A 22,798-nucleotide genomic window follows, 5' to 3' on the forward strand; every position below is an offset into this window, starting at 1 on the left:
TGTGAAAAAATTTTCAGCGTAAGGGTCTTTCTTGTTATATATATTTTTAATACTAGTAATACTTGTAATTTTCACTATATTAACTAACATTGAGTTTTCACTATGTGGCAAGCACTGTATTAAGCACTTTGCATGAATTATTTTAAGTAATACTGGCAAGAGTCCTGTCTCAGCATTTCATAAAGCCTGAAGTCATCATTTCTCCTCGTCTGTGCCTGACTTCATCCCCCTTGAGGAAAACTTCCAGTCAAAGTGAGGTCCAAGTTGAATATTTGTCCATTCCTGGATCACATTTATGGTGACAACTGCCATGGTTAAACTCTCATGTGGAACTTCAGTGCTCACTCATGCCTCTCATTCTGAGAGATGGAAAAGTAATTTCTGGAGTCAAGAGAACTGAGTTTACCAACAAATAGTGGGTGACTTAGGCCTCTTTCTTAACTTTTCCAAGCTTCTGTTTCCTCATCTACAAAAGGAGATACTCTCTAAATCCTATACACCTAAAGTTTAATGTGTTAGGATTTGAGAAATACAGGTTCGGGACTTCTGTCTAAAACTTCTTTTCTGTTACCTAAAATTAGACTATAATAAATGTAAGATTTTTGCTTATAAATATTTTCACTTCCAAAAAATTTTATTAAAATACATATTTCACCCAAAATAATTATGACATTTGTTGACAGCTGTCCATGGGCACAGAGTTTCCTGGTGGTGATCGTATTTCTGAGGCAGTTAGAAGAATCAAGAAAGAGGCAAGTAGTACTGAAGGTGGAGAAACCATACAAACATTTTATCTATGTAGGGAAAAAATTTGTGCATGTCTATAGTATGCCCTTCTGGATTATCTGATCTTAATTATACGGTGGCTGCATTACAACTCTGAAGGCGGTAGATAACCAATAGCAGCGCAAAATAATTATTGTCCATAAAGGGCAAATTAATCCCAGCTGATAGAGGAAGAACTCCTTCGCCCCAGGAGATAACGATTTTGCCTTCATTTGTACACTCATTTTAACATTCCTATCTATAAAGGTGTCTGTCCTTGGTTTCCCCTTTGAATTGGTTGTAACACCTCACCAGTTTCCTCATTAATGAGCTATATAAAATCTTTAATATGTGATCATTTTTATATCTGCATGAGTCATGACTTTCTTTTCTTTTTTGAAAATTATCTTTTAACATCCAAGTCAGTTTTTCTCTCATCTATTCTTCAATGTGTTCATCACACACATATTTAATGAGCAGAGCTTCTACGTGGAGCACTATGGCAAGTGCTATGGCAGAAAACGAGGAACAGTAAACCCAGCACCTGACCTGGAGAAGAGAGATTGCCTGGTTCAGAGATATCATTATCTTTCTCTATAATCTTCTCATCCTCCTTTTCCTTTCTTCTGCTTTATTTCTTTCTCCCCTGTAAAGTAAAATAAATGAGATGATTATTTCATTATGATGAATAATACAGGCATAGGTAGATTGCCTCTCATTTATAAAAAAATTGATAAAGTATTGGAACTAAAAAGATTCTTTTTCAATGCTATAAAGATTAAATACCTCTCCTTATCAAAAGGGGAGAAATGTGACATACCACTTTGTTCTGATCAAGAGTTTTACTCTAAAAATCTCAAAAAGAATGCCACAGAGACAGAATGGAGAGTGATTTGGTGACTTGTTCTATGCAGACAGGAAGGGAGTAAGAGTCTGAAAGTAACTATGGGATGAGACCGCCAATAATGGGTTCAGTCACCATTGCCTGGGCTGACAGGTGAATTAAATTGAAAGATATGCCTGCCAGGTTCTGAACTTTATGTTGTGTCATTGTGATAAAATGAGGAATCACAGGGTCAAAAGCTAGCCTTTAGCTCAACAATTTAAACCATCTTGTATCCATTGTAACACTCTATGTATTTTCTAACTATAAAGAGGGATAAAAACCATCACCGAGAATGGACACATTCAATAATTTCTATTAAAAGTGGACATGACCCATTACTTTGACTGTGACATTTATTTTTCTTCATCTTCAGATTAATTTTATGAGAATTGTAAAATGACTATTATGCCATTACATTTATAAAACCAGAAGTACCAAAGTTGTTTCTGTACAAAGTGAAGAGCTGTTAAGATTGTCTGAATTTTTTTCACCCCTTTATTTACTCTTTCGTACTCTATAACTGATCAAATTCAATAAAGTACTTTTTGAAAGCTCTGGCACTGGGGATATAGCAGTGAATATAAAAAAGACATAGTCTTCATCCTGATGGATCTTAAATTGCAATTGAGAATTTAAATTCAAATTTAAATATAAATTTAACAATAATTTTTAAATAAACAAGATTCTTACATATGCAAATATACACAAAAATATAAAATTCTGACAGTGGTCAATGCTATGTAGATAATTAAGATAATGTTATAAAGAGTGAATGGGTAACTGCTCTATAATTAGACGGAAGGAAATGTCTCAGGAAAGTCTTTCATTCAAGTTTTGATGGAAATGGCAAAAGGATACAGTCTTGCAAAGATGGTGGAAGTTGAGCTTATATGAAAATAAAGGGTAACAACCTAACCGTATGACCTAGAAATTCCACTTCTGGGCATACACCCAAATAAACTGAAAGAAGGATCTCAAAGAGATATTGAACACCCATGTTCATATCATCTTTATTCGTAAGAGTTAAAATGTAGAAGCAACACGAGTGTCCATATACGGATGAAGAGGAACACAAAATGTGTTATATACATACAATGTCATTTTATTCAGCCTTAAGAAGGAAGGGAATTTTGATGCATGTTACAACATGAATGAACCTTAAAGGTATTTATGCCTAGTGAAATAAGCCAGTCACAAAAAGATCCTGAGTCCACTAATATGAGCTACCTAGAGTAGTCAAATTCATAGAGACAGAAAGTAGTTGCCAGGGGATGTGGTAAGGGGGGATGGGGAGGTTTTGTTCAATGGATATAGAGTTTCAGTTTTGCAAAGTGAAAAGATTTGTGGAGATGGGTCACACAAAAATGTGAATGTATTTACCACTTTTGAACTGTGCACTTAAAAATGGTTAAGATGGGGCTTCCCTGGTGGCGCAGTGGTTGAGAATCTGCTTGCCAATGCAGGGGACACGGGTTCGAGCCCTGGTCTGGGAAGATCCCACATGCCGCGGAGCGGCTGGGCCCGTGAGCCACAACTACTGAGCCTGCGCGTCTGGAGCCTGTGCTCCACAACGGGAGAGGCCGCGATAGTGAGAGGCCCGCGCACCGCAATGAAGAGTGTTCCCCGCTTGCCGCAACTGGAGAAAGCCCTCGCCCAGAAACGAAGACCCAACACAGCCATAAATAAATTAATTAAAAAAAAAAAAAAAGGTCATTGTGAGAAGGGGTTAAACTCATTTAAGTCAAATTGGGTAAAAATGTTAAGCAAGGACTAAAGAAGTTGCATTAAAAAAAAAATGGTTAAGATGGCAAATTTTATGTTATATGTATTTTACCTCAATTAAAAAGAAAAAAAAAGAGATGTATAAAAGAAAAAAAAAACACCTATTTTTTAACGGAGGACCATACCATGTACCATGTGACCTTTTTTTAATTCAGAGAGAGCAGCTAGCACAGAAATCATAAACAATGGAAAGGTAGTCATTCCTGGAAACTATGTTATGGTGAGATGGAGAAGGAGACAATATTGAGTCCCTGAATCCTTTCTCCTTCCCAAGAATGTCAGCTCCTAGACAGTGAGCTTTGGTCTATGTAATTCACTGCCATATCCCCAGCACCTAACACAGAGTTTGGCATATCATAGACATTCAATACATATTTGTTTACTTAATTTGTTAATAAAAAGAGGCTACTGAGATAGGGTAAAATAATAATTTAATCATGCTCTTTTCATTTTGAGCAATATAGCACAAGGTTATACATAAAATATACATTGATCAAAGGGATGGAGACTTCTTTTTTCTTTGCTTTTCGTAACCTTATCTTTCTATAAGAAGAAAGGAAAAAGTGATTATATGGAGGGCCAAATGGAAGATATTACAAGTTAAATCAAAGTGTCAGCATTTCTCAAAAAAGTAGGAAACTACAATACTAATCACATAAATGAAGATAATGACTAATGGAAGGTCATCAAGAATAATATTGGCACTTTGCAGCTGAGAGGATTCAAGACTTTAAGGGAAGCACTTCTCAACTAAGACCTCAGAGTTGCTCCCATGCACTGTTGTCAGAGCTGGTGGTAAGGGCGTAGAACTGGAATCCTAGAGTCTCAACACCAATGCGAGCAGAAGGCTGGGAAAGAAAATGGTGGAGAGTTAAGTCTGAGAATTTTTTGAAAACTGGAATATTCTGGTAGTAGGAAATATTCAGTTAGAGATTTCTGAGTCATACCAGATTTATGGAGACTGGTCCCACAAAAACATGGATGTGCTTATTAAGGATATTGAACTGTACACTTAAAATGATTAAGGTGGTAAATAAAAATTTTTCTATATTTTTTCAATATAATAGTGGTCCTCAAAGTTTACAAAGACAGACATCTGGGAAACACGTACAAAATGCAGATCTCAGGCCCCTTCTCCAGACAGTCTTACCTGAATCATTTTTTTTCCCCTCAGTTTGTAGACCATTAGGCTTTATTATTGTTTTAATTTTATCATTTTCCCAGTTTTATGGAGATGTAATTGACATACAGTGCTGTATAAGTTTAAGATATATAGTATAATGCTTTGACTTACATCCATCATGAAATGATAATCACAGTAATTTTAGTAAACCTCCATCATCGCATTTAGATACCAAAAAAAAAAAAAAAAAAGAAAAAGAAGAACAAAATACTTTTTCCCCCCTCGGGATGAGAACTCTTAAGATTTACTCTTAACAACTTTCAACTGTATCATACTGTAGTGTTGACTATAGTCATCATGCTGTAATTACCTCTCTAGTACTTATTTACCTTATAACTAAAAATTTGTACCTTTTCACTACCTTCATCCAATTCCCCTTTTCCCCATCCCCACCTTTGGTAACCACAAATCACAAACCCGATATATTTTTCAAAGAGGTATTTTTTTCAAGTTTCTTTTTTTTTTTTTTAAGATTTAAGATTATGTGTGGATATAAATGAGTTCATACAGTGTTTGTCTTTCTCTGTCTGACTTATTCCACTTAACATAATGCCCTCTAGGTCCATTGTCATAAATGGAAGGAGTTCCTTCTTTTTACAGAAACAAGATTGTTTCCTTGTCTTGGCTATTGTAAATAATGCTTCTGTGAACACGGGGGTGCAGATATCTCTTTGATATTGTGTTTTTATTTCCCAGAAGTGGGATTGCTGGGTCATGTGGTAGTTCTATTTTTAATTTTTTGAGGACTCCCCATAGTGTTTTCAACAGTGGCTGCACCAATTTACAGTCTCACCAACAGTGCACAAGGGTTCCTTTTTCTCCACATACCTGCCAGCATTTGTTATCTCTTGTCTCTCTGATGATGGCCATTCTAACAGGTGTGAGGTGATATCTCACTGTGGTTTTGATTTGCATTTCTCTTATGATTAGTGATGTGAGGACTTTTTCATATACCTGTTGGCCATTCATATATGTTCTTTTGAAAAATGTTTACTCAGGCCCTTTGCCCGTTTTTAATTGAATTGTTTTTTGCTATTGAGTTGTATGAGTTATCTATATATTTTGGATATTAACCCCTTATCAGATATATGGTTTGCAAATATTTTTTCCATTCCATAGGTTGTCTTTTCATTCTGTTGAATGTTTCTTTTATTGTGCGGAAGCTTTTTAGTTTGATGTTATCCCACTTATTTATTTTTTATTTTGTTGCTTGTGCTTTAAGTGTCATAGCCACTGAATCAACTTTTAAAAGAGCCCTAAACAATCGAAAGCAGATAGTTCCATGATTTGAAAAACACTGCTAACAAATAGAATTTGTTAGTTAGAAGCTTTGATAGATAGATGCTAGAACTATCAATAGACAGATAGATAGATGGATAGATAGATGATAGATAGGTAATACTGAATTTTTAATAACCTATTTTGCTTTGACAGAAGCAAAGTTACATGTGTCATAGCTGTTACTGAAATGAATACAACTAGTTGCTTTTGGAGAAAATTGGTTTCCTAGCTATGTAACTAGGCAGCAGTTAACTTGAATTGGAGTTAAATGCTCCAAAATGTTTCACTGTATACAGGCTAAAATGTCAGAGGCCTTAAAAATGATTAAAAAATAACAATATTTTTTAGAGATAATCTTTTCTACAGTCCTATTTTATGTATCTTTATTTTAATGTCAAAAATTCAGAAGAACATAGAATGTGAGGGTCCCCTCTGCACAGCTTCCTCACCTCCATCTTATTGTCTTTTCCAGAAGTTATTACCCTAGCATTTCGGTGTGAGCCTTTTGAGAACTTTTCCTCTACATTTTCAAACCTGTTGTTTTATTTTTTCCTAAAAAATTATATTTGAAAAGAGTAATATATAAATGACATCACCTTTCACATTTATATTTTTCTCTGACTTGTTGTTTTCATTTAATATGTCCCCTAATCTCTGCATGTCAGTACATATAGATGCATAGTATGCAGTAAAGTAGCATGACCATAATGCTTTAATTCCTGCTAGTGGACAATTAGTTTATTTTGAAATTTTGCTATAGCATAAAATGCTAGATTAAAAAGTATGTATAATATTACTTACGGTATACAAAATATACTACATATATTATAAATATTGTTAGATATCATTACATAAAATCATATTTATGATTATATTTTTGTATGACTGTATATTATTATACATAGACATATGCATGTATAGTGTATATATATGTATATACAGATATATGTATCTATATCTCTATCTTTCTATCTCTATCTCCAACAGATTTTTAAAAATTAATTTTTACTGGAGTATAGTTGATTTACACTGTTGTGTTAGTTTCTGCTGTACAGCAAAGTGAATCAATTATACATATGCATATATCCACTCTTTTTTAGATTCTTTTCCCATATTGGTCATTACACAGTATTGAAGAGCATTCCCTGGTCTATATAGTAGGTCCTTATTAGTTATCTATTTTATATATAGTAGTGTGTATATGTCAATCCCAATCTCCCAATTTATCTCCACCAGATTTTTATTGAGAGCATACTATGTGTTTTGGAAACAGGAATGAATTGATAAACTGACACACACATAGTTGACATTTTGCTGGTTTAAAGATGCAATAAACAAATCGATATTTAAATCATATGCCTGGTGATGATAAGTGCTACAAAGAGAAAAAAAGGTGCAGTAAGGAAAAGGGAAAATTGAGGGATGTGCTATTTTTAGATGAAGTGATCACATTAAAGGGTACATGTAATTTAAATTTTGATAAAAGCTGTCAAATTTTTCTTAAAATGGCTCTACTTGAATGCTTTCTTATTGTCTTTATTCAATATTAATATGAGGTGTTCAGATGAAAATTAATCTTTCTTTCTTTCTTTCTTTCTTTCTCATAATAGTCCCTCTTTTTCATTATAACTATTTCTACCTTTCGGAAAATCAACAAGATATACTAGATATGAATTCGGGTTGCAAATCCATGTTCACCAGGCTTTCTTTGTGGACAGCTGGTGAAGCCTGAGAAGAGAGATGCTTTGTTTCTACCATAGGCCCCTGGGCACTGCCTACCAGGGGCTGCTTTATGGTAATTTCTTAGCATAAGCTAGCATGTGTACTTTTGTATGTGTGCTTTCTGGAAAATTCAAATTGCAAACACATGTGAGGACAGACTTGATATTATAGATTTAAAGAGGAAACATGTATTCCCCACTCAGACCAAAGGTCAAAACAGATGAGTTTCCCTGTTGTCTCCTTTTGCTGGGATGTTTCATTTTTCTGAATGTTTTTCAATGATGGTGGAGTCCTTAGGGTTAATGAAATCCATGCTGTGTTTGTTCCAACCCACAAAATTTAAGGAGCCCAAAACTTTTCTTTTTTCCTCATGCTTAGTACAATCCTAACTTCTTGTTTGCCAAGATCAGTCCAGCTGTAGCATCAGTGATGACATCGGTTGGTTTTGAACTCCCTTTTTTTTCCCAGCCCTTTATTTTCATATGAGCTCAGCTGAATACTTAAGAAGACATTGTATTCTGTATCAGGAGGGTTTTCTGGATATCTAGTCTGACAACACTCACCAGAATTGAAGTGCTGGACACTTTTCTGTATATTATAAATGTTCAAAAATAGACATGAAGAGTTTGAAGCTATTCCCATTCCCTTTACCTATAAAATACAGGGCTGTGGAATCTAATTTATACTGACAAGGTGTCAATACTGCCTATTTTACTGAGGGAAGAAAGCACAAAACTGCTAATACTATGGTGTAAAACTCTGCCAGCTGAGGAGCTCTTGGCCTATTTGCTGTTCTTATCTATTTCTCCTCAATTTTATGGTACAAAAGCCAACGAATTCCTCACATTACTCCTACATATTCAGATACACATGAAATTCCAATAATAGCTTTACTAGTGTCTTATCCAGAAAAGTCAAAGTAAACATGAAATCCTGATTCTGCAATCAAGGATCTGTCTCTATAGGGAAAATAGGAGATTTCTGGATGACAATGACTGCTCAAATATTTCAGCGGGGACCATTGTGCCAGGAAAGGACACAGAGAAATGTAGCCTCGCTCTATGTGACTATTTCTGGGACATCAGTCATAACCAAATTAAAAAGTTTAAATTGTGATTCTGATCCTATTAACCACATGTTTAAAATCATCCAATGTTTTCTCATTGTGATTAGAATAAATCCCAAATTCCTCAGATGGTTTGGCCCCTTCTTTTCTCTTTAAGCTTACTTAACATTGTCCTTTATTATTAGTCTTCAGCTACACTGAAAACACATCAGAGATTTTGCCTCTGTGCTTTGTCTTCCTTTAATGGTCTTTCTCCAGATCTTCATGTGGCTACCTCCCTCTCATCACTAAGTTTCAATTCACTTGTCTCCTTTTCAAAAACTCCCTCTAAGGTCATGCTATGTAAAATATCCACCCTGCCTTCCCAGCTCCACTGGTGGATTTGGGTGGGCATATCTTATTTGTTCATGTGCCTACAAGCTTTATATATGACTCTCTTTAAAGGTTATAAGTTTAGACAAGAATTTTTCCTTTTTTTCAGTTCTGCATTCTCAATTCCTAGAATGCTGTATATCACATAGTATAGCAGATGACCAATAAATATCTGTTAGATAAATAAGCTAGTGGATGGCTTGGAGACACTACCCAGGTGGTCCTGACATCCTCTCAGTGTGAAGCCTACTGAGGCCAGGAAGGATGACTATGCCCCCGAATGACTTTACTTTTACGTTTTGTAGTTACCAGAAACCTTACCTTTTAATGCATATGTTCTGTTGCCTCAGCCAGAGAATTTCAGGAAGTGTTCCACCTAAAGAAATTAATCTAAGATCTTTGTAGCCATCTTGACTGAGCCGAAGGTAAATACAATTGTTTGATGAGGGCAATATGCAAATGTTCCTTCACAAAATTATACAACTGTACCTGTAAGAGACCTTGAGCCTTTAGTAACAGCCTTGGAGGGTATGGAGTGGAGATTCAGTGAACACTGTTACAACAGCTGCTTGTCTACATGCCTGTGGGTCTCTATGGAGGTGATGATTAAATGGAATTTTTCCCAGCCTGATTATGAACAAGGTGAAAAATTTGAAGCAGTGGAGCGTATAAAGCTGAGGGAAAAAGTAAGGAGTCAAAGTATAAGAAGTCTCTAGGGAAGGTCTAGGAACTCATTGTTTTGAAGGGCCTAGAAACTTGTCCGGAGAGAAGGCAGCCAGCACAAACAGAAGGATATATGGCCTGTGAATGCAGTGTTGATGACTTCCCGGCTTTGAGTGAGCCCAGGAAGGGACCTTCAATTTTGTGGCATAATGAATTAAAGAAAAAAATGCCAGGAGGAGATCCCAATGGCATCTCTTATGGCTACTGTTAGTTGGCATTAGGCTTATCCTATAGGCCAGTGGTTCTCAACAAGGGGCAATTTTTGTCCCCTTCGGGGGGGTAGGGGGTCTGACAATGTCTGGAGAATTTTGGTTGTCACAACTCTGGGTGCTTGTGGCACATGGAAGGTAGAGGCCAGGAGTGCTGCTAAACATCCCACAGTACACAGAACAGCTCCCACAACAATGATCCAGTCCAAAGTGTCAAGAGTGCTAAGGCTGAGAAACCCTTCTGTAAGCCATGGTCGCTTATTGAAGGCTTTAAGAACGAGGTGATATATGGAAAGTATCATTTTAGTCAAAGTTCCTTGAATGCCTCTAACAACCACATCCTAAGCAAAAAGGGTGGCTTTATTATTAGAATAGAGGAAGATCTCACGGACCTCAAGGGCAGGAATTCAGACAAGCCTTAAGAAGAAACTGAAACCACGAAAACAGAAAGCTATCAAAGAAGTTTCCTTCTAGTTTTCTCTCTGTCAAGCAGTCTTCATTTTTGTCACTCTCTATAGGCTGTCTTTTATGAAAGCTGCTCCACGCAGATGTCAGAATATGACTGTCTCACACCTCTCAGGATTAAATGTTACCTTATCGCCCACTGATGTATGGTATCTAATAATAAGATAATTATTATTATCATCACTACTACCTCCCCTACTACTATACCCTGAGCTTAGTGTTATTAAGAACCAAGATTTTTAAAGACAGTCTGGGGCTAGACCACAAGTCCAGCTCCCCAGGCCCTTTCTCTCATTATGCAGACAGGAGTTGAGAGCTCAGACTTTCTCTTCCTAGCAGGGTAAGGAAACTGGAAATGAATCCTGCAAAACAGTCTATCAATATGCAAATGTCCCAATCAAAACCTTTTCGCGTACATCATGTTAACTCACTTGTGTGAATTTGACCAACACTTTCTGCTATAAGCTACTAGAAGTCCACTTTAAAACTAGAGGAATATACTGTTTTCCTAACCTAAATTGACCAGACTGTCTTGGGCAACTATGTATTAATAGGGAGAGTTAAATTATTTTGATAGATTTTAATAAAAGTTTATAAAATACGGACTCTCAATTTTTTAATTTATCTCAATGTGGATCGGTAAAATATTTCAAAAGAGACACCAATCTGTGGCCCATACTTTGAGAAGCACTGATTTAGCTACTCTAGCATTTTCTTCAAAAGTGTAATATGTGGAATATAGGTATTGGTATTGTCTTTGAAAAAAATTGTATCTTATGGTTAAAAATGTATTATGGGTTGAGTCGTGTTCCCCAAAAGTTATATTGAAGTCCTAATCTCCAGCAGCTGTGAATGTGACTTGAAAACAAGGTGTTTGCAGATGTAATCAAGTTAAGATGAGGTCATTAAGGTACTCCCTAATCAAATTTGACTGGAGTCTTTATAAGAGAGGAAAATTTAGACAAAGAGAAACAGAGAGGAGAGCACCATGTGAAGATACACAGCTGGAGGGAAGATGGCCATGTGAAAACGGAAGCAGGGATGGGAGCTATGCTGTCACAGCCACAGAATGCCTGGGGCTACCAGAAACTAGAAGAGGCAAAGAAAGATCTTCTCCTATAGGCTTTGGAGGCAACATGGCCCGACTCTCACTTTGATTTTGGACTTCGAACCTCCAGGACTGTGAGAGAATAAATTTTTGTTGTTTCAAGCACCCAGTTTGTGGTACTTTGAAACAGCAGGCCTAGGAAACTAATATACTATGTTTGGAAAATCCTACATGTTATTGTACCCTGATCTCAGAGATTCCTCATTCTTTCATAAATGAACAGCAATTTGGGGATATTGAGGTGATAATGGTGGTTCAACCTCTCTTAGTTAGAACCTTATCTAGGATTGATTCCTATGTTTTTTGCTATAGCATTGCAATTGGAGGGATTTTAAAAAGAACAAAGAGACAAGCAACAACAGTAACAAAACCTCATTTACTTTAGAAAAATTAGTAAAGTTGTACTATATCCTTCATACGACTATATCTCACGTATATTTAGAGTAAGAACTTAGATACACATCCGTAGATTAAAATCTTTTAATTCTTGTTATTTTTAAACACCTCTATGATAATTAAGAAACAATATAGTATAAAATAAAACGAACAGATGGAATAATTCCCAGTTATTCTAATTTATATATTACTATAAGAATACAATATACAACTATGGAATTACTTACAATATCATGAAGTAGTCATTTATTCAATACTCTATGTAGTGTCTCAAACAGTTAATGCTTTGACTTATTTTACATATTTGAAGAATCTGGATAAATAAATATTAAATAATTATTAAATCCCCATAGTGTTATGCCTTCTTTTAAAAGCTAAAATACCATCTAGCACAGAACAAGAGCACTATTTCATTGCTTCCCTAAATATGGAACAATTTAAGATAATATTAATAATCAGAAAATTAATGGTAATTCAGTGCATTAGGGTAGATGATTGTTAAGTACATAGTGAAATTAAAATCTGAAAGCACTATAATTTTGCTTTACAAAATGACATTATTTAAAACAATATCATTATAGTCAGGGGAAAACAACACTGTGAAATATTCTGCTCTATTGATTTTATTCCAAATGATCAATGTCTCTAATGATCAAAGGGTTTATGTTAATATTGTGCTTCACATTTTCTTCTTCAGTTTTTATTCTTCAGCCAAAAGGCTTCCAACTTCCTTTTTAAAAAGTGATATTCCTTAGGGGAAATTTATACAGCCTTTGTTGGCAATCCAACATAGAAAAACTACAGAGCCAATGACACTTGCACTGAAAACCACAAAGCAATTTGAATTAAAATAAAAATAGAGTGAACCTGAGTCCTTTCTCAAAATAAGCACAACTGAGATTTGAAGTTGGCAAAGCAGCTTTGAGCTACTCGTGTACTTATGATTAATTGGGAGAAAGTGTATCTCTCTAATAGATGTCTCATGTTCTCCATTTAAGAGTCTAAGGGCTCATGATGAGTTCTAATACCCTTCTCCTGGAGCTACATTAAACTGAAAGTTTTGTTTCCTTTCTGGTTGATGAAGAAATAATTATTGACCTACTGATTCTCTTGTCTACAATATTTAGCCTCTGCTTTTGGGATGCAAATAGAGATGCTAGCATTATTTGAAAGTAGATAGTATACAAGAAGCACTCAATATGTATTGGTTGAATGAACAATTTGTTGAATGAAGTATTGATTTCATGTTACAGGTTAAGAATCTGAGATGTAGAAAATTGTATGTAAATGTTCAAAGTTCCTTTAGTCTCCTTACTTCCACTCCAGCATTCTTTCCACTATGCAATACTCCTTGAGATTAGATTATACTCACTGAATAACCTTTAGATTAAAGTTTCCAAACCTTCTGGATCCAGAATTGTGGAATGATAAGTTTGTATCAGCTTCAAAATGGAAAAAAAATGCACAACCTTTAATATCAATCTCTATTTAATTCTTTAGTAATTGAATCTCAGTTTTTATTGAGGCACTGTTCCACCCATCAAGAAGATTACATTTCTTAGTTTCTCTTACAACTGGATGTGGCCATGTGGCTAAATTCTAACCAAAGATGTGATAATGGTAGTATTATGTGAGACCTCTAAGAAATCTCCTTTGGGTGAGAGAGGGCACTCTTCTAGTCTTTCTGTACTGTGACATGCAAATGTACGTGATGTTTGGTGCTCAAGTAGTCATTTTTGCAGTCTGAGGAAATACTCTACTGAGAGAGCAGCAATGTAAAAAAAACCTGGGTAAGTGATGAATGTGGGTTCTCCACACCAAACCCAGACTACTGCCAGACATCTTTCACACACAACAAAAATGCATGCATTCCCTACATGTTAAACAATTACTTTGTGCTTGTGTGTGTCAGAGTGAGTGGTGCCTTATATCATGTAGCTGAATCTATTACCTCATTCAGCAATGTGAGTTTCTTCTAATATTCTATGTATTCAATTCAAAGGCTCAGTCTCTGTTATGAGATATCTTCTTTATTTTTCCTACATTTTGGATGTTAAAGTTTCTTTTTCTTTTATGAAATTATTTTGAATCTTAGGCATTAGCTTTTTGTTTACATTATTGAAAAATAAAAAAATTGTCAAACCTATGAAATTCTGCAAATCTATATTTTTATATTTTACAAAAGTAAAAAAACCTAGTGACAACCAATTCAGGTTACTTTCCATTCGTCAGCCTCACCAAAATAAAGAGAAACTTGGAATGCATAACTGAATTCACTGAGATTCTAAGGAGAAAAGTTGAGGTCATTGAAACAATGGCTTTATGTTTATGCATTTTTGCATATCTTTGTTATTGTTGTGATCTCCTCAATAATGCAGGAAAAATAATACATTTTATTTTAAGGAAGATCTAAATGCCTGAATTTTTATTATTATTTATGCTGATGATATTGATTATGTTTAAAAGTCATACATGAATTGTAAGTCAATGGCTTATAAGTAGTGGCAATTTAGAATGTAACAGTAAATAAAACAATGGTGACAATGGTCTAGATAATTCGTTATTAAGCAATAAAATCCTTCCAATGTCATTAGACAAAACAATTCAATTTGCTTTTGGAGCCAACTTAGTTACCTATGTAAAAATATAAGCCCTGACTAGATTTAAATCAAAGAGTAATGAGTTTTATTTCCTACTCCTAACCCTAACATTCTAGAACCTGTTTTTTTTACTCTGACCACAGATCATTAAGTATCTTCTATATATTTATTTTATTTGTTGAAGGAAGAAAGTATAGATTATATAAATGTAACTTTAAAAAAGTAATCTTCATGGCCAAATTGCTTTAAAATCATTTACTACACAATATTGGTTTCCAGAGAAACACTCATAATTGTAGATTTAAAACATGACGTTAACAAGCCTGTGCCTGGATCTACTTAGATAATGAATCATTTAATGAAATTTGTGTTTAGATTTCTTCTTGTGGAAAATGAGGAAACTAAAATGAATTAAAAATTCTTGAGATTTTGACCTCTTTCAGATAGGATCTTCTAATAGCAACTTATTTTTTCCTTTATTTCAATTTATGAAAACCTCAAAATATTCTATAAACATTGGATTAGTTGTGTAAATAAATGATCAAACTTTTTTTAATCCTCAGGATTGTGAGTACTTTAATGGACAATTATGACAATATTACACATAACAGATTATACTTCCCTGCTTAAAATTCATTCATTTATTTATTATCTGCTTATATTCATTCATTACATACTTGAAATGTTTACCATACTTAACTTCCTATTGGATTACTCTCACTGAATTAGTATGTACATTATATAATTCATGCCAAATACAAGTTTTGAAATTGAACACTATACCTTGGGGTTCTTGTAACTCAAAATTTAAGTATATGCATGATTATAATATTTTGTGAACTTTATGCTATTTCAGCACACCGCGATATTTAATTTTATTCTTTTTAATCTGGTACATTTTCTTATTTAGCTACTGACATTTAATATAAAGAGTGTCTTCTCATGTGGCTATAAATGTCTTTTATATATTTAATGCAAAGCTGGCTAAGCTTTAGCAATATATATTTTAGCATCTTTATGTTTACACCTGTAAAATCTCTTCTTATAGCTGTAATTATGTAGGAGTATCTTGTGACTCTTATTTTAGAAAGAGTGCCATACTATACTTAGTAGATACCATAATGACTTAAATATAATTTTTCTATTATTCTTATGATCAGTTCAACTTACTTTTCAGACACCTGCTTAGTGTTTTTCAGTCTTCAAGTGACCATTGTACTTTTCTGGGGCCAAGGGAGCAGAGTATTTCTAAACGACTACAATTTCCATTATACCAAAAGAATATCTTCTCAGGGGATTATAAAAACTGTAATTTCGTCTCAGGGTTCCTATGACTAAACCGTTTGAATTTGCTCCTACAATTTATGACATTACATGCACCCTCGAAGGAATTATACTTATAATATCCCTTGAGATATATTATTATTCTTCATGTTAACTGTGTTTATGTCTAAAAAAAGGCTCTGCAACTGGCACTTGATGGAAGAGCAGATTTGTAGTTATCTCTTCAATGATTTTTAGCAATTTAAAAGACAACTGTATCTTAACAAAAATGCCTTTCTGCAGTAGTTCACCCAGACCAAAGTCTACAAAATTTGCAAAGTTCTAACTTCCAATATACATCGCGGAATTCTTGACTCTGTCCTACAAATTAATATTTATTAACTGAACATAATCACTGGTAAATAAGTTTAACAAAAAGTATACACTCTGCAATGAAATGTGTTCTTTTTTCAAACTATGCTTATAAACGTGTATGTATACATAGAAACATAGATGCACAATTTTTAGATTTTTTTCTTCTCTGAATATCCTGTCACCATTTCTTCCTAATGAATTCTAAATCCATGTAAGACTGATGTTAGTTACTTTTACTCTTATTTTCACAGAAAAGTTAAGTAGTCATTTCAGAGTTTTAAAGTAGAATAATGCAATAAACAAGGGTTTCTTAACCTCAGCACTATTGATATTCTGAACCAGATAAGTCTTTGTTGTAAGAGTCTGTCTTATACAATGTAGGGTGTTTGGCAACTTCCCTGGCCTCTGCCTACTAGATTACAGTAACATACCCCAATTGTGACTACCAAATATGCCTCCAGATGTTCCTAGATATAGCCTGGGGGACAAGATCACCTCCACTTGAGAACCACTGTAATAAGCCATTCATTTGATTGAATAGGTTGACATCAATCATTTATTTTGACCCTGAAAATAAATTACTTTAGGGATTCTTCCTATTTAACCCATGTCAAAGTTGGTGGTGATAATAGCTTAAGACAATAAGAATCTACTTACAACAATCATAAAATATGTCTCAAATATCAGTCATTGATACATTGAGCATCATATGTGGCCATAGGTGTGGGACAGATGCTACTCAGAAAGATGCAGAGAAATATGCAAGGACTATTTAAGACTATCTGAATTACAGTAAATATCTCAGTAAAAAGTGGATGGTCGTAGCTCTCTTTTTTAGACAAGTTAATATTTCAGTGTAGTTGGATCTTTGATATAGTTCAGTGGAAAGAGTAAATTTTTTTGACTCTTCTTTTCATGTAAATATTTAAAAGTGTACTTGTATGTACATTTATAAATCAGAAATTGTAGAGCTTTAAATGTGTTTATATATACATTTGTTTTTATATGGGTATTATGTCATAGGCACAGGTACAAGTAGTTAAAATAATAATGATTTTGGATAGTGATTTCCAATCCTTTGATTACAAACCTCACATATTACATTACATTGTAAAGATCTGAGAATTCCTATCTTCTCCAATCATTAATTAATATTCCTTTCACACACACACACACACACACACACACACACTTCAAATTTATAAATCAGAGTTTATAAACTTGTGTAATACTTGTCCTTGCTTATGTCAGGACATAGTTTTTATAATCCACACCTATGTATGTATCTACGTGTACATACATACATACATATACACACATTAATGAGCATAACTTTGACACAAGAATAATTAAGAACGACTTATAAATTCTGCTATGATTATTAGGTATACTTATTCTCTCAAAAAGTCTTAATAAAAACAGTTACTTTTTATTTTGTATATTATCAAAGATGTCAAGAATACATCTCATCATATTAATAGGTATGATTTATATTTTTTACAATGCAAAGGGGTTCTCATATTCTAAAATTTGGGAATTACCATCTTTGAATGTATAAACTTGGATTTTCACCTCAACATTGCTACCTAAATATGTCATATTGGGAAAACTGTTTAATATTTCTGAAACTCAATGTCTTTACATGTAAACTGAAAAGAAACAAATATATACAGAGTTTATGGCCTATATATTAGATACTTTACTCATTTAATTCTAACAAAAATCTTTTCATTCATTCAATTTTAATTGAACATGTATTATGTGCCAATCTCTGTATTATGTTGTAAAGTTGAACAAGACAGAAATAGTCTTTGGAAAAACTTTTTGAAGTAGTTAGGGGAAGTGAAAATTTATTGATGCCATTGTATTTAGCATTTCTTGCTTCTTTTGTACTACTAACAACACCTAGATTTTCCTTTGGGAAATATTACCTCCAGCATTATTTAGAAGATTTATAATTTGGGATTGACTCTCCCCCTCCTTGGTCCAATAAAGCTTGAGATTTTTCATCGATAGTTAATGAAAAGGTGTGCTTTCTCACCGACCTCTCTCTTCATCTGGATTAGGAATCATGTGATTGGTCTGAAAACCGTTAATGACCATTTTTTGATACATGAAAGACAGAATGAAGAGATATAACTAAACCGTTCTCCGTAACATTACTGGATCATTGGATCAGCCAAACTCTAAAGTTGGCCCTACTTCTGAGATCTCCTATTACATAAATCAATACATTCCCTTATTTTTAAGCCAGGTGAAGTTGATTTTCTAAAAAATCCTATATTTAAGAGACTAAATTGACAAAATAGCTTTATCCAGAATGCTTAGGTATAAATGAACAAAGAAAATAAATCTTAACTGTAACATAGTAAATGACGGAGCTGAGATTTGAACCTAGGTCTGTTTGACTCCAACATTTGAGAATTAAGGATGTAATTCCCATAAAAGTGCAGAGCACTGTAAAATTTGAAATGTTAAAATAATCTCAAGTATTTAGTTAATTTCTACCCTGATTTCAAGAATTGACTACAAGATTTTTTCATGCTACCTGATATAGAAGTGATTAGTAAGTGCTACAGTAATGAGTTCTATGGAAAAGGGATTGTCCTTTGAACTGGTGTTTTGTAAAGATATTTTTATAGAGGTTGATACTTAAATACAGTGAGTGCTTAATAAATTTGCTTTGTGCCAAAATTAGAATTCTATTGTTTTAACCTGCTTAAGGTATGCCTATGAGAGACTACTACTAGTGTAAAAAGTAAGTTTTTTAAAATTTTGTAACAATAAAATATGGTTAAGCAAAAAAAGATTGCAAATTAAAATATATAATGAATTTAGTAACCATTTCCCCCTCTTGTCTTCTTCCAACACCCTTGCATCTCCCCTCATAGACACACAAACAACAGCACACACACCCCTAAAGAATGTGACGAACTTGGTTGTGAAAGATGTGGCATGGTCACCCAACAGTAGTTCAGAGGCCTGTAGGTCTTTGAAATTTCCTTGAGATTTCTCTGAAATTTAATCTTTGGGCTGTTGTTTCCCCTATTTAACAGCTTAATTTAAAATTTTTTAAAGTGTGATTCTACTCCCTTTTTGAAGCCCATTTTAACACCATTTGCAGGTCTGTCATTACTTAAATTGGATTATTTTGAACACTAAAACTTCCCTTTTTCTCAGTCTCCTAACTTTCCACTATTCCACATGCTCATGAGGATTATTTTGCCTTCTCTTCAATTTTATTGAGAACTTCATTATATAATCTCTTTTCTGAGTCTCTTTCTTAAGTGTTCTATAGCAACCGCCTAAACTCCAATTTCTCCAGTCTTCTGAGACTCTGCCCTTTTGCTGTGTCACCATAATGGCTCATAAAGTTTCAATTTTGGAAGAGTCTACATGTCTGCTAAAGGAAAACACTCCCCTGTTTCTCTTCTACTCACAAACCCGACTAACACCGAGAAATTCTGACTGACATTAACTACCTGGAGTTAGCACAGACCCCACAGGGTAAGGGCTCAGTCCCATAAGACTGCCCCCCATCACTTCAGATACCAATCGCAAGTCCCAGGTTGTCACCTGTATTTATGACCAACCGGCTATAAATCAGGAATTCCCATGACCCCCTCCTTGGGTTAGGTAATTTGCTAGAATGATGCACTGAACTTAGAAAAACTGTTAACTTGCTAGATTGGCGGTTTATTATAAAAGGATACAACTCAGAAGAGCCAAATGGAAAAGATGCATAGACAAGTTATGGGGGAAGAGGTACAGAGCTTCCATGCCCCCTCTAGGCATGTGGCCCTCTCAGTAATTTAACATGGTCAGCAACCCAGAAGCTCTCTGGACCCTTTTGGTTAGAGCTGTCTTTGTGGAAGCTTCCATTACCTAAGCCTTAGTGATTAAATCATTGACCATTAGTGATGAGCACAGCCTCTGTATTGTTCTACAGAATTCTATCTGATCTAAACTCTGGTAAACTTATCATCACCCCTAGCCTGCATGCTAGCCCCCTAAAATTGACCTTCTTCAATATCAGGGTTGGAATACACTTTTCTATACCCTATTGAAAAATGGAGATTTGAGCTCCGGTCTAAAATCACACCGTATCTTCCCGCTTTCTTATTCAGAACACTCAGCATGATTTATGTGTGGAGTTATCCTATGTATGACAAACATGGTTGCATCCTTCTCTTCTTTATTTTTTTTCCAACAGAAAGATTTTGAAAACTCCAAGTGACCACTAAATCACTATTTACAACATTACATTCATGTCCAACATGCTTTCAATCCTATCATGCTAACTGTACTGAAAGTTACAGAGAAAAGCAAAGGACAGAAGAGTTGAGATATCAGTGTGCCCTTCTAATACATTAATTTTTGTATTAACATTCTATAATTATATACTTTAGCAGGTAAATGATCCAAGTGCCCACAGGCTAAATTGTTACTCACCTATCTACCTCTTTTTAATTTACATTCGATGAAAGTTTGATACCATGGATGGCTCATATATTTTCTTCATCCATTTAACAAAAATCATATATATACTTCAGATAGGAAACATAATGAAAGCTTACATTTTTCCAAAAACATCTCCAAAAATCTTTGACTCTAGTAATAATATCTTGATTTTTCTGAAACCATTTTCTGGCTCTATAATATATCCCTGCCACTGCTCTGTAGATTTTTGAAAATGGTATACTTGATTTAAACACTTTCAAAACAACTGAACAGTAAGTTTAGATTCAAAGCTGCAAAGCAACTATTTTTGTGTCCATCTGCACTTGTCATTTCACATCAGTGAATATATTCTATTTTGTTTCCATTATTGTCACATATAATGATTGCCTAAAAGCTTTCCCCAAAGTCATTTTTTTTTTTTTTTTTGACCATCCCTGTTTTCTTCAACAAGATAACATATTGGAGACCCTGCAGTGTTTGTAACAACTTTTTTTTTTTTTTAACCAGACTTAAACATGAAGGCTAAGAATTTAAAAATCTGTTTAAAAATTCCCTCTTGAGCCATAATCGCCTATGCTGTTTTCTTACTTCTATTGACCCTGCTCGGTATCTCCTCTTTGTTCATCCCTCTCTACTCATACAGCATACAACTTTCTATCTCACTTCCCATATCTCCTTCTCAATCTCAAATGCCATGGCCAGTCTTCCTAATCATAGTTTTCCTAGCAGCAGAAGGTCCCTCATCTTAAGCAATTCTAAGTAACCTTAATAAGACATATATTTGTGAAACTCTACAAACTACTGTTTCTCCTATACCTGCTGTGTTTGTGGGTGGGCATCATGAAACTGCCTGTGAATTTCTAAACAGAGACTATGTTATTTATTATTCATCTTTGGTACCTAAGTTAATGTCATGAATTGTATGTGTTCAGTAAAGTGTTAGTGAATAAAACTAGCTCATTTTATTCTATTGCACAGTCATAATATTTGACCCCAACTTCATTTGCTATTGCTCATCAATTCTTTTATTAATCCCTAGTTGATGACTTAGCATACTCTAAAGAACAATGGTTAGTAACTAACTGCTTCTATTCTATTTATTTATTTATTTATTTATCTTCCAGTTTTATTGAGATGTAATTGACATACAGCGCTGTATAAGTTTAAGGCATATAGAATAATGATGTGACTCACTTACATCATGAAATGATGACCACAATAAGTTTAGTGAACATCCATCATCTCATAGAGATACAAAAGAAAAGAAAAATTTCCCTTATGATGACAATTCATAGGATTTACGTTCATAAGTTCTATATATAACATGCACTAGTGTTAATTTTATTTATCATACTGTACATTACATCCATAGACCTTATTTATCTTATAAGTGGAAGTTTGTACTTTTTGACCACCTTCATCCAATTCCCCCTCCCACCATTTCCCTCCTCTGGTAACCACAAATCTGATCTTTTCTTTATGAGTTTGTCTGTTTTTGAAGTATAATTGACCTACAACAATGTGTTAGGTCTTGGTACACAAAATAGTGATTCTATATTTCTATTCATTTCAAAATCATCATCACAATAAGTCTAGTTACCATCTGTCATCATACAAAGATATTACATAGTTATTGATTATATTTCCCACACTGTACGTTTAATACCTGTGACTCAGTTATGTTGTAACTGAAAGTCTCTACGTCTTAATCTCCCTCACCTATCTCTCTCATCTGCAAACATCCCTCCTCTCTGGCAACCACCTGTTTGTTCTCTGTATCTATTACTCTGCTTCTGTTTTATTATGTTTGTTCATTTGTTTGGTTTTTAGATTCCACATATAAGTAAAATCATATGGTATTTGTCCTTCTCAGTCTGAATTATTTCCCTTAGTGTAATACCCTCTAGGTCTACACATGTTGCTTCTACTGTCTTTGAATACTCCACCTTTGCCCTGCCCTCCCATTTTCGACATATAATCAAGTTTTTTCCTTTGTATTAAGAATGGTCAGGCAGTTCAATTCACAGAATTCTCACACTAGGCTAGGTCTGTGTGAGGTATTGGACATACAGAGATGAATAGGTTATGGTCTTTGCCCTGAGGTTTAAGTTATTGATAAATTACAATATAATGCAATAAGT

This window comes from Eschrichtius robustus, chromosome 3, assembly GCF_028021215.1.
Source record: "Eschrichtius robustus isolate mEscRob2 chromosome 3, mEscRob2.pri, whole genome shotgun sequence".
NCBI lineage: Eukaryota > Metazoa > Chordata > Mammalia > Artiodactyla > Eschrichtiidae > Eschrichtius > Eschrichtius robustus.